This window comes from Mus caroli, chromosome 4 (genome assembly GCF_900094665.2).
Source record: "Mus caroli chromosome 4, CAROLI_EIJ_v1.1, whole genome shotgun sequence".
Taxonomy (NCBI): Eukaryota; Metazoa; Chordata; class Mammalia; order Rodentia; family Muridae; genus Mus; species Mus caroli.
In genome coordinates, this window is record NC_034573.1 from 15,054,638 (window position 1) to 15,068,636 (window position 13,999).

General features: G+C 42.0%; 1 protein-coding gene across 5 annotated transcripts in view; it reads right to left on the reverse strand.

Annotated features, from left to right (window-relative positions):
- Nucleotides 1–10,918, reverse strand: part of Wwp1 (WW domain containing E3 ubiquitin protein ligase 1) — a 100,898-nt gene extending 89,980 nt beyond the window's left edge. For 2 of the 5 annotated variants that reach the window (XM_029475936.1, XM_021160469.1), the window contains exon 1: nucleotides 3,198–3,363. The gene's annotated coding sequence lies outside the window, so the exon portion shown is untranslated. Of the gene's footprint in view, nucleotides 1–2,833; nucleotides 2,855–3,197; nucleotides 3,364–10,759 lie in introns of those variants that run through there. The other 3 variants (XM_029475935.1, XM_021160472.1, XM_021160470.2) reach the window with 3 other exon arrangements.
- Between the last annotated feature and the right edge of the window lie 3,081 nt (nucleotides 10,919–13,999).

Here is a 13,999-nt window from a genome sequence, read left to right on the forward strand (position 1 = left end):
CTGACCTGATACTGCTATCTGACCTCCACCCACCCATAGCACCCCTCAGCTTCGCTACTTCTCAAATACACAAAAGGAAAGATGAGTGCAGAGGTTCCAATGAAGACCTAAGTGCCAGGAGCCACAAAACCTTAACTGGAAGGAGTCTCCTGGAACCACTAATTCTTAACTTAAAAGACATTAACTGTATCCAATCAACAGCAAATCAGTTGTGCTCTTCTCTCCATAGAAAAACGAAAACCACCAGATTCTATATGACCACGTGCAAGGAGCCTTGTAACAGATGAGCTAAACTCATGGGCAACTTTGTTCCGTGATATAACAACAAATTAAACGCAATATAATGGATAAAATTCTCTGAGAAGCGTGAGGCACAATACAGTGGGTTACTGTCTCTAGGTACTTCGACAGTGAGGGTTATTAACTTTCCAGTAATTCTAAAAGCTGTCCCGGGCACAGCAGACAGCCTATGGGTTTCATGTGAGAGCTTCAGGTAATTAATGGACTCCCCTAAAATCACATCCACAAAGCATGATTGCACATGACCTATTAATAGATTTCTTTAGTTTCTTTAGTAATCCCCCAAAGCCTATGAACATTATACAGGACTGCTAAAGATAACACTTCTATGCTACCATCACTTTCCCGATGGACATGGGTCAGAATCATTATTTTAACTTTTTAAAAACCAATTATTTCAGCTGGGCATAGTGGTACATGCCTAAATCCCAGCACTCAGAAGGCAGAGGCAGGTGGATCTCTGTGAGTTCGAGGCCAGCCTGGTATACACAGTGAGTTCCAAAACTGCCACAGCAGCACAGTAAGACCCCGACTTCTAAAAAAAAATAATTTGTGAAGGGAAGAGGATGTGTTTGTGTCACTGTGCAAGTATAAGGGTCAGAGGACAACAACTTTGGAGGGGAGATTACTTTTCTACCACGGGGGTTTTATGTTCTAGCGTAGGTCACCAGGATTGGCAGCAAACACCTTTACCCACTGAGTCATCTTGCCAATTATTTTAACTTTAACTTGATTGCCAAATTCTATCCTGCTTTCCTGTCCTTTCCACTTGGTCAGACCCCTGCTATCTGTAATGATGGAAATTCTGGGGTAATTTATGAATTTCCAGGTTCCTCCTACCTCAATTCATACTACACAATGCCACTAGATTAATTTTTCTAAAGTGTAAAATTGTTTCTAAACTCAACAGTCACCTGTGGGCCCCACACTGTCTAGTAACCTGAAATTCATCTGAATTTAATAATAACTCTTGGGCCAAGAGTGGTAGCGAACCCTTTAATTCTAAGGCTGGGAAGGCAGAGGGAGGTAGGTAGATCTCTGAGTTCAAGGCTAGCCTTATCCACAGGGCAAGCAAGTTCCAGAACAGTCACATCTACATAGCAAGACCTGTTCCAAAACAAAACTAAAGAAAGAAAAATCACCTTGTTACTGGTCTTGGATTTTATTTCAAGTTTTCTTACCCTATATCCGAAATCCTGCAGACTCCGACAAAACCCTCTTAGAGTCCCCTACATGAACTACCGTTCCCTGTTGACTTCTTGTCATCCTTCATGCCACCAACATCACCCTTCAGTCCAGCGTCCTCAAAATACAAAACCCCTTAACTCATGTGAGAAGTACCCTCTCTGAACTCGACTTGAAAGAATTTTATATATTTATGAAACATACACACACACACACACAAAGGTATTCTGGGCATGGTGGCATAGACCTATGACCTCAGAGGCAGGAAGATGGCAAGTTCAAGGCCAGACTGGGCTTTGTAGTGAGATCCTGCCATTTATTCACAGGGACATAAAAGGAGCATCGGTATATAACCCAACACACATACCTCCTCCATAGCCTGCAAAGACAGAAGCTGCTAACCATTTGATCTACACATACCTCCAAATACCTCACTGTCGTGCAGTTGATGCTTAATAATTGTGCAAGGATGTAACAGAAATTTCAGCCAACTCAAGAGATTACCATCTCTTTGAAGGCAAGAGACCTGATCAGCCATGCCCTGGGTTTCAAAAGTACAGTGTCTTAAAAGCAGCTCTACATTTTACGTGAAGAATTATTTGGAAATGTTAATAATCTATGTCTCAAAGAGCTAAGTCACATTTCTCAAGCATCTCAATTTCAACAGCTCCAACACTTGGACATTATCTAAAATGTTAACTAGTTATTTAAAAAATGGTAATTTTCAGTCAGCTTAAGTACATAGTTTTATGGCTCAAGGAAGTCAGAAAAATGAAAGAATGTCTTTTTTAAAAGGAGAGTTTTACTAGCAGTTACATACAGACTTGGTGAGACATGTTAAGTGGATTTATACATAAGCAAAAACTCTTACAGAAACCTACAGACAACTGTGAACAGGGTATTTCATCAGGGGGAAAAAACACCAAATGGGGAGTGGGAAGATAACTCTGGCATTTTTTTCCCATAACTCTAAGTAGCGGCATTTTAAGAGTAGAAATTCAATGTTATGCACACAAAAAGATGAAACATTAACAGGGAAAAAACAGACATTTGTGAAATATTTTATGGTGGAAGAGTAAAATATTTCAAAAGCATAATAGATACACCTTCTTTTTGGTAATAATGAAGAGGAATCGCTTTGAGCAAAGGAACTTACAACTCCAAACCGATGAGTAGAGAGCCATACAGCCCTAAGCCACAAACTGATCATTTAAGGACTGTAAAGGCTAAAGGCGACGGGCAAAGTACCAAATCCTAACAATACTAAATTTTAAAAGAAGATTTAAAGGAAAAGGGCCCAAATCACGAGATGAGGATTAGAAAATTTTGCAAGGTCACTTGAACCTACCAGGTCACCAAAGGTGGAGATTGAGATTGTTGGTGAGAGGAGGTGCGGAGTCAGTGAAAAAAAAAAAAAAAAAAAAAAAAAAGCTGAATGCTCAAAACGTGTCAGAAAAGGACGTTCTGAGGCTGGCGTCCCGGCTCGCGCCGGTGGGATCCGGGTGAAAGTCAGGGCAGCAGTTCTGAGGCGGGGAAGCTGGGACGCCAGCAAGCCGCCGGTCAGGAGGCTGAGCACTGCAGTCACCGAGCCACTTCGCCGGGCTCCGGTGTCACCCGCACAGGCCGGTGCCAGGGCCAGCTCGGGGCAAGCCCGGCGACCCCACCCCAGCGAACTCCGGCCCGGCCGCCCTCCAGAGCCCCGCTGTACTTACCCGCGCAAAGCTGCGGCTCCCGGGGCCCGCAGCCACCGCGGCGGCGCCTCCTCAGCCCTCCGCGCCCAAGATCGCCATCTCGCAGCAGGCGTCGGCCGGGCAGCTCAGGCCGCCCGCAGCCACTCGGATCCCGCACGCCAAGCGCGCCGACACCCGGCCCTCCCCCCACCCACCCCGGCCTACACCTCCCTTCCTCGGGAGCGCGCAGCGTGCTCGCGACGCCGCTGCCGCGCACGGGCGCGCCTCCCCGCCGGGGCCGCTCTGAGCCTCCGGTCCAGACCGGGAATCCAGCTGCCCTCGAGCATGCGCAGCGAGCGCGCGCCCAGCCCGCCTCGGGGCGACTCCGCTCCTCCGGGTCTTCCAGGCGGTCCGGCGGAGAGGCACGCCAACCAATAGGGGAGAGGGGGTGGAACCAGAGCCGGAAAGGGGGCGGGGCAGCCGCCGGGAAGCCGGTGGTGACTTGTGAACAACCGCTACCTGGTCTGTTCAGTCAGCTGCAGAGCTTCCTGCATAACCTCAGGGAAGACCCTCCAGGCATGTCCGTGCTTTCGCAGCCAAAGTAGGCTGCGAAGGAAAACCCCTTGACTTCGCTTTAATATTTGATTTAGGGTCCATTAGTAATGGTAGTCACATTGTGTTGGTAATGAAATTGTCCCCTTCTCTTGGCACCGCAGTGGCCCAGTGACAAAGCTACTACTGATTGAGCAAGTGCATATATCCCTTTTCGTACAGTTAATGGACACAGTAATTCTGAAAGGTAGCTGTCTCTTGACTCTATGACACAATGAGTCAACTGGTTTACAAAGGGCTGTTGGTAATTTACATTGCGAGAAAGGTCACACTGCAATGTAATGACCACATTACTCACCATATGGCCCGCCATTCTACTTCAGAGAAAGAACAAAAGTTCTTCCCGCATAAATAGTACATTTAGCCAAACACCTCAGCTAGACCTCACAAATTAATTTAAACCCACCCCAGAGCCGACTAGTTCTCTTGTCAGAAAAGTTCACGAATCCTGGCTTCTCTCCAAAGATGACTTCTCCACTGTTGCCTGTGACGCCTTTAACTTCACTACTCCATAGGTAACAAGTTCTCAGCATAATCACCTTGTGACATTTCTGTTCTAAATATCTTGTTAACATTAAACCACCTTTCTGATTCACTCCGTTGTTGTTGCAACTTGTGAAAAAAAAAGTAGTATACCAAGAAGAACACACAGGCTCCATGAGTATTTGTAGGACTCAGTAAATACCACTTGAATGAACAAATGTTCATTCCTTTCCAATCTGGTACATTAGTTACTAGCCCCTAACTTTACATATAAGTTAGAGGCATATGCCTGTGATGCACAAAAATCTCTCAAAAATGTACATGGCAATTTTACTTTATCTTCAATCTGTGCCTCTTGCTGTGATAAATGACTGGACCAAAACAACAAGGGAAATGGAGTTTACGCTGGCTCATCATATCTAGTGACCGGAGCTTGAAGCAGCTGGTCACAATAAACCAGAAGTGAGGAAAGAGAGGGAGAGGCGCGCTCATCATGCCTTTGTTGCATATAGCCCATGGAATGGCCCTGCCCACAATTCTCAGTTACCAGAAGCAAGATAATGCTTTGAAGGCAATGTCAATAGGCCATCTCCCAGGTGATTCCAGATTCTGTCAAGTTTCCAGCAGACACCAAGCATCATGTCACTCTAATGTTTAAAGTCATTGGGCACAGTAATAACCTGTCCACAGGTTTAATGACAATGTGCTTTTCAGAGCACCTTCAAGCTCATATGCTATTTGTAGTGCTAGGAGATTACTGAATGTGCCCACTTGGCCTGTGTGTTTAAACTGTGTTGCCTTTACATTTCCTGGATCCTTTTTTTCCCCCCTGTAAGATCTCTGTAAATAAATGTACTAGCTGCTTCAAAATGTTCTTCACAGGGGACTGCCTTTCTCCAGAGCTTGTACAGATTTCTCCTTCTGCCTTCTCTGTCTCATTCTCTCACTCCTCCAGTGGTTCAGACTTTCCCTAAGGCCCTAAAAGAAGTTCCTAGGTTCTCCTATGCCCTAAGTTGATGCCTAACATCAAATATGTGTTATTGTTGAATATTTTCTTAGTTTCTAGTGAACACTGTTCTTTGTATCTTTTCATCAATCATTTCCCATGTCCTTGTTTATTGTCTCATGCTAAATCTGCCAAGGTAATCACAGAGTGTGCATTAACTTTAGCCCCTCTGAAACACATTAACAAGTTGCCGTGCAGAGAGAATGTAGGCTTAGGAGACACATTGCTGGGATCAAAGCACAGCTTGGCCACTGCAGACACAGTCTCACTTTCATGACCTTAGAAACTACCTATGAGGTCTCTCCTTTCATTTAAAAATCAAGCAAAGCCCACTGTAAACTGTATTTTAGGACTGCATTGATCCATGAAAAAAAATGTGTTGACATTATACTTTAAAATATTATATTTGATATTTACATTTTTTATATCACTCTTCATAGGAATTAAGCTGCTTCTGTGGGCTCTGAAAGTATTATGAGCCACAAGCATTGCACCTCTGTTGCCTAATACATGAGCCAGCCCAGGTGCCAGCACAAGCTATGAGTTACTTGATCTGATTATACCTAAGCTAGAAAACTGGTATAGTGATAACTACATGACATAGTAAAAAATAAGTGATTTGCTACAGGTACAATACTTACAGACATCTAACACATAGGCTAGTCTAAAAACTACTGCTGCTGAATATTACCAAGTTCCACACATCACTGTTTGAGATTACTGTGCCCAGGTGATCATGGTATATTCCTTGTGAGCAAATATGTACTTATTATTGATCCATAATTATCTACTTTCTAACAGAACTATTCACTGTTTCTTCATATAATGTAAATATTGATGTAGGTGAAACTTTTATCTTTGCCATTTTGTTTCATTTTGACTTTGTGCATTCATTTCATCTTAACAGCATATAATTTGTCTGTTTTCTAGTTGCTTAACAATTTATCTTTTCACTAAACAATCAGTTAGCATTTGTTTTAGAATAGTTCATAGTAGTCTCCATTCTATTTGCCTAAAAACTTTTCTCTATCAGTAGTGGTCTTAAAAACTGTGTTCACAAATTTGTAGATAGTTCTTTCCTCACAAACCAGAACCTAATGCACTTCTAAGAGGGCCCACAGTGCGCAACTTGGTTCCAACGTATGTAACAAAGCTGAATTGTTACTTCTGACGTTGGATCATAAAAAGACATTATAAATCCATGCCTCCATCCTCTGAAATCATTAACAGCTGCCAAGTGGCAAGAACATGCTTAAGCTTCCTATGAAGGACCACATTGTAAGAAACTATGCTATCTTGCCTGCGACCAAGAGAGACCCAGGGACCCCTACCAATTACCAACCACTCCAGTGACTCCAAGGTTTCAGAGAATGTCATCTTGAGCACGGCCTTACAGAAATATGAAACAAAAACCATTCAGTTAAGTCTTTCACATGCCTGACCCACAGAACAATGAATGTAATGGAATGGCTTTGTTATAGTTCAAAGCCACTAAATCATGGGATATAACTTGATATCCAATAATAGAAAACAAGTTCCCTAATCCAGTGGTTCTCAATCTGGGGCAATTTTGCAGCATTGCAGAGGAATTAAGTGATGTCTTAAAGTTGCCTCCCCACCCCAGCCCGTGTGTGTGTGTGTGTGTGTGTGTGTTCCTTTTATTAGGAAGTTGGTTTTGACTACTGTCTAGAGGGTGGTGTTAAACATCCTTTATGCACAAGATAGCTTCCATGCCCCCATAAGAACCAATCAAAATTGTCCAGCACTGTACTAAAGTAACTGTACTCATTTTTCCTGTACTTGGCAGTGCCACACAAAACAACCTGCTGCTTCCTTCAGGTCCTCACAAGTCAGAGAAATTAGGATGGCAGCAGACTACTTGCCTCTGAGCAACTCTCTCCTACTTATTGTTAGGTAAGACATAGGATATAAAGAATGTTAGACTTAAGAGTTGTTAAGAACCAGGCTTGGTGGTGCATACCTTTAATCCTAGCACTTGGGAGGTAGGGGCAGGTAGATCTCTGTGACTTTAAGGACAGCTGGGTCCAAATAGTGAGTTCTAAGACAGACAGTGCTACACCATGAGACAACGACACCCTGATTTAAGTAAATAAATAAATAAATAAAAGTTAGGAATAAACTGAAGCAATTATATCTTGGAAAACTGCATCTTATTCACATATCTGGGTTCTTCCAAGAATCAGAATTAGTACACACACACACACACACACACACACACATTAGAAAAGTGGTTCATACAATCACAGAAGCAGGAGAAAACGCCACCTTGTTCAATGAGAAAGAATCAGAAAGAAGTTTACACATCTCGCCTTTTCTGTCCTGTTGGCCTCTAGCCAAGGTTGGTGCTCTCTCACATTCAAACTAAGTCTTCCCCGCTATGCTTGAAACACCCTCATAGACAAACTCAAAAGGAATGATCATCCTGAGTTCCTCCTCCTGGTTCCTCTCCTTCCTTCTTACTCTTTCTCATGTTTTTCTTTATCTTCCTGAGATTGTTGGGGTTTCCTGGAAACAGAAGTTTATGTAACCTAGATTAACCTTGAACTCTTTATGTAATTGAGGCTGGCCTTAAACTCTCATCCTCCTTTCTCTATCTCCCAAATGTTAGGGTTATAGGTGAGACTGAGCTGAGATACAGTTAGCTTTCTGCTCTGGTCAAAGTACAAGTTGATTATATAAGTGTGAGAACAAAGAGAGCTTAGTTTAATTAGCCATCGGCAAGGCACCTGCACAGTGGATCAAGGGAATGCCAGCCACAGTTAACAGCCAGCCAATAGTCTCAAGGTCAGCTGCTATGTTAGTCAGTGTTCTCTAGAGTAGCAGAATGAATCCCCTCATCCATGGAGAGAGAGAATGGGGGGGATTTATTAGAATCACTTACAGACTGTGGTCCAACTAATCTAGCAATGGCCAGCTATGATGGAAAACTCAAGAATTCAGAGGTCTCTCAATTCACAAGGCTGAATGTCTCACCTGGTCTTCAGTAGATGCTGGAGTCCTGAAGAAGTGAACTCTAATGCCATGAAGGAATGTACTTTCTAGCAAGGTGAGAGCAAGGATGCAAAGAGCAAAAACTTCCTTCTTCAATGTCCTTATATAGGCTGCCAGCAGAATTTATGGCCCCGATTAAAAGTGTGCCTTGTGTGCCTTCCCCCTGTGAAGACTGGGATCAAAAGTGTGTGTCTTCATACCTCAAAGGTCCAGAATAGAAGGGTACTCACCCACTTTTGACCAAGCAAAAAAAGTTCACACAGACTTGCCCTCCATTTCTGGATTGTAGTTCACTCCAGATATAGTCAAGATAGCAACTGAGAATAGCCATCATAGCTGCTAATAAAGCAGAAGTCAGAGACATACATAGGGAAGTTTTGGCTGCTCCTGATTAGATGGAGTCTGAACCAGTTATCTTTCTGGTTGGCCAAGAGAGCATGCACAGAATGTGTAGGCCCTCCTTTGGCTCAGCCCATCGTAATACAGAGAACCAACAATCTCATAGTTAACTCAGCCTTTGTCCAGCTTCTGCTATAGCCTTATAAAAATGTAAGACAAAACAAACGAAGAAACAAACACACTCTTGATCTTTTTTCCTCTCTTAGGAGTTTCAATTTTCTTCTGATTTTTACTTTTCTGTAACTATCATTAAAAAAGCTTCCTTCTGCCTTATTTATGTCTAGAGTCTTCATGTCTTTAAGCTTTACTGGAACCATGGTCTCAAGTCATTCTTTGGTTTCTGTGCCTGATATCCCAAATCCCTGAATTAAGCACAATTGGACCCACAAAAGTCCTGCCTCTCCCCAGCCCCCTGCATGACTTCTAATACTTTGTGAATTTCTATACACTGTGGGGAGACAAAAGGCTGAGTTTATCTTACTTACTCCTGCAGCTTATAAGCCAGGACAATGCCTGGCATCCTGTGTGGATCCAATACATACTTGTTAAACAGATTACTAGAATAATCCTAAACTTCCCAGACTATTCCAAAACCTTTATCACCTAATTTACTCTTTTGACTTACTTATAAGAACTCATTTTCTTGGAAAAGTTGCTTTGCCCACATTGTCTTCCGTAAATGATTGCTTAATATATGTTTTACAATTCTCCCTACTAGGAGATGCTACTCATCCAAAAATACTTTTATTAGTTATAATATGTGTATTCGAAAGAGTAGATGGTTGGGTGCACACTCATATGGGCCAATGTACTTATGCATGGAGGTCAAAGGTCAACATTTCTCTATTGCACTCTACCTTGTTTTTTGAGAGAGTGTCTTTCACAGAACCAAGAGGTCACTGACTGAGTGCTGTCCGGCAATCCCAAAAGGTCCTCCTGTTTCTACCTTCCTATGCTAAGAATACTGATACATATCATTGCACATGGTGTTTTTGAATGGGTGCCCAGATTCTAGACTGAGGTCCCTTGCTTATATGGCAAGCATTTCGTGGTCTGAGTCATCACTCAAGCCCCACTTTTGACTTTACTCTACCCCATTTATAATTAATGTGTAGCAAATAGTATACTATCAATATTGATAGGTTGAATAAAAGAAAAAGACAAGAGTTGCTTTTCATGTTTTATGATGCAGCGGCATAAAAGCTGTTAATTGAGAGATGCAATCATGGAGATCACGTTGTGGATGCCATAAAACTCACACGCACCATTGAACTTGTGCCCTGATCCATGGATTTTTTTTTTTTTTTTTTTTAGATTTTTGCCTTAGATTTTTGCATGGTTTCTACATAAAGTGAGAGTGCTAGCCAGTTGATGATTTGATTTTGATCAATAAATATTAACTTAAAATCCTCTTAAATTTTGTAATAGATGTGGAAAATTCAAGGAAGAATTAAATGAGATTCTTAACCATATGGATTTTCTACTTTAGTTTTCTGTAACCAAAGAGAAGGATGATCATCTATGACTATCAAACTAGACTCTGTCAGAGAAGACTTTCTAGGTACAATTACTAATGTAGGTGTTTAAGAGTGGCTGTGATCTTATAGAGAATAGGGCAGTCTACAGAGAAGAAGGGGGCACGCTGGAGAGAAGCAGTGTGTGCAAACATAAGAAAGGCTGCTGCCAGTCTATAGCTTCTTATAAACTATGTTTGAAGCATATCCTTGTTCACTCGTGCTTCCTACTTCGCTATACTAATCCAGGTTTACAAATACTTTTCAAGACGTTTGTCTTTTGTATATCTGCAATCAAGTTTCCCTTAAAAAAAGAAGGAAGTCATTTTGAGCTTTATTCTACTCCTGTGATGACAATTCACATTATTTATACAAAGGAACTTGCATTTTAGGCAACTGCCTACCAAGTCCACACAAAATTCGGCTTCTGTATCCCTCCCAAAGTTACCTCTTTGGTAGCTGTGGGTGATCACTGAATTTCATGGTTTTACCAAGCCTTTGTAATTTCATTGTATGTCAATCATTGCCTCATTTCTAACCCTGTCTGCTGTCTAAGAAAAGCTCCCCTCTTAACATACCTTTGGCTACCATTTACACCACAGGATCATGAGCCACCATCCCCAGAGACTCGGCATGTGGAAAAAGATGTTTGAACTTAGAGGCCTGGAACTTTAGTCACTGATGACTAGAGGTCTGGAAGTGTCAACATCTGGCCAGGCTCGAGACAAATGGCATTACTGCAGCTCTAAATTCTCAGGTTACCTGGAAATCATCCAGGAACAGAAGCCCAGCTCCATAAAGAAATTAACCAAAGAGAGGATCAGAGAAAGGAAATGGTATTCCCTAGAGAGAAAAAAAAAAGAGAGAGAAAGTCAATAGTTTTGGAGATTTTTCAACATTTATGAGGTTCTATAGTACTATTTGTAGTTGGATAAAGTAAGACTCCCACTTATCCTTTAAGTAAATTCTCTTTTCACCTTACCTATTGGAGTACCTTTTGGAGATTCTTAAGCAAATGATTTTGGAACATACATTGAAATAAAGTGTCTTCATATGGCATTCCCCCAAATGTTCATGTGTTAAAGTCATAAAATAGAAATAAGGAACCTTTATGATACAGCTGTTAATTGAGAGACACAATCATGGAGATAATGCAAGTGGTCACATTGTGGATGCCATAAAACTCACACGCACCGCTGACCTTATGCCCTGATCCACCCTCAGGTTTAGTCACCACTCTCAGTGTTCAAGGAATATCATGGAAGAGCAGGCAGAAAGAATGTAAGTGCAGGGAAGTGGGAAGGAACACTGTGAGATGCTGAGTTCTGGGCTTGGCATAGCTTTGCACTCATGGGCTCACAACAACTGTGATTGCAGCATAAAGCTGCATAAGAACAAACAGCCCAAATCCCAGCATAGGTGTTAGAAGGGTTCCAGAGGCTCCATCCCTAGATAAGGAGCTTTTAGGAGCTTATGGGAGAGAGTCACTTTTATTTGGGGGTGTGGCCGCTGGTTGTTTGCCCATACCCCAGTGGATGACCCCACACTCATACATATATAAGCAGTACTAATTATACTCCATCAGTTAGATTTTTAACATCTTAAAAGAAGATAGGAAATATAAAGTTTGGAGTTTTTGGGAATTCCCAGGGAGTTAGGACAGTTAAGATCAAAATTCATGGGGCACACATATACAGCTCTCAGAGAATTATAAAGATAGTATACTAAAAAAAATTAAAATGTTAACATTTTACTATCTTCTGGACATCTATTTGTACCATGACACCAGTTTTTTAAAATTTAAAAATTTAAATCTCTGAAAAAAAATGTTTCCAGTTAGAAGATCCAGTCCCCAAGTAGATTATGAGGGCTTCTTGGAAAGGTGTGACATGTCCCCTGACACTTCTGTCTTCTGCTGGTGTCCTGGTCCACTCTGAGGTGAGCAGTTTGCCCATGATGTACTTACTGCCTCACCACAGCCCCAGAAACAACAGAACTGGCAACCATGGAGTGAAACCTCTGATACTATGAGAAAAATAAACCATGTCTCGATTCAGTTCCTTGTCTTCGGTTTGCTGTCATGGAGATGAAAATTGTTTGATGCAGTCCTTCAAAGTCTTGGCTACTATGATCTCAAATCTGGCCTCACAGGTTTTGGTCAGGTACATGTCCACACAGCTACCTGTGTTTCTTCTACCTCTGGCCACATGTATACCTCCTAGATACCTGACATTTTAAAACCAACTGATGAAGTTTTCTTGGAAAGTAAGCAGACCTAGAATTTACCTATTTCTTTTAAGATCTTTTACAACCAATGCTTAAAGTATAATCTCTTACTTTCAGTTGGCAAACTTTTCTAATCTAATACAGATTTACAGGACACCTCGGGGCTAGAGCATACTCAGTGGTTGAGCATGTGTCAAGCCATGGATTTGATTCTCAACACTGGGGAGGGAAGATACAAGAAACACAAACAGAAGAGCATTTGTCAGAATAAACATGCTGGCAACATTCCTGGCACTGACATAGGGAAGGGAAAACCAAATTCTGCTAGAATCATATTTTTTGTGAAACACAGTGCCAGCATGTGCCATTTAAGTCTCAAAAATTAGAGAGGGCAAGGTCCTGCCTGGGTCAAATCAAGCAGATTTGACTCGTTTCAGAAAGCAAGTAGATATTCTAGACATGGTAGTACAGAAGAGGTAAGATTCAAGGTTAAAGGGAATCTGATATCAATGGCATTAAAGCAATCAGGAAAAATAAACAAGCAGACCGTAAATCAGGGAGTGCATGCAGGGAGCAGTTATTTCAGTCAAGGAGTGTCTGCTGAGAGAGGCTCCAGCCACTGGAACAGCTCCACACGACTATACAACATTAGTGTTTATGGGTCATAACAAACCATTTGTGGCCAGAGAAAGCTCCGGGACCCTTCAGAGAACTTCAGAGAGGTTGTCTCATAGGATGATTGCACAGTTTCAGGCTCTGACTGGTCCACAATTCCCTTAAGGGCCCTAGGGGAGGTGGGGGTGGGGGTGGGGGTTCACTGGAGCCAGGTTGGCAGCTTGGAGGAGATTTTATTATTGAATAACAAAGTCAGTCTTTATCCCACTGTTCTGGCTTAATGTCTTCATAGCACTTATCATTATCTGAAAACTGAATTTATTTGCTTGTTATCTGGTTCTCCACCAGTGAAACCCAGGTTTCTTTAGAGCAGAGACTGACCTGCTTCTCCCTCCTGCCCCCTTGCTGTGCTCTTAGTACCTGGAACAATGTCTAGCTCTTGTTCTGTTCTCAGTAAATACTTACCAAATAAGCAAAGCCCGTGAAGTGGGCCAAGGGCATACACTGCAGTCCCACTGTGATGATTCTCACAGTCCTTGGTTAGAGTGACTGCATATGAAACACTTCTAGAAAACAAATGACATTGATCTTTACCCATTCTCTTCTCCGGTCCAATAACGCAAGTTTTCTAAAAAGAGTAATTTATGTAACTGTCCTCACTGTTTGTTTCTGCTTTGCAAGCCCTTCGCCATGCTCACCTCCTTCCATCTGCCTCTGAGATGTTTCCTCCAGGCTCCTCAATGCCAACTTTTATCTAGTTCTTCTCAATAAATAAATTCCTCAATTCTCATAGCTAGTAAAACACACTTCTCAGGGAAGAGTAAGTAGGCACTATTTTAGGAAACAGATGCAATAGCTCGTGTACTTTGCCCTTTGAATAGCAGCCACATGGTTCAATATGTATACAGTGCTTGTTTACTAGTTACTACCTTTCTGTAGCTTTAATTTTTTCAAAACCTATTATTAACGAAGGGTCT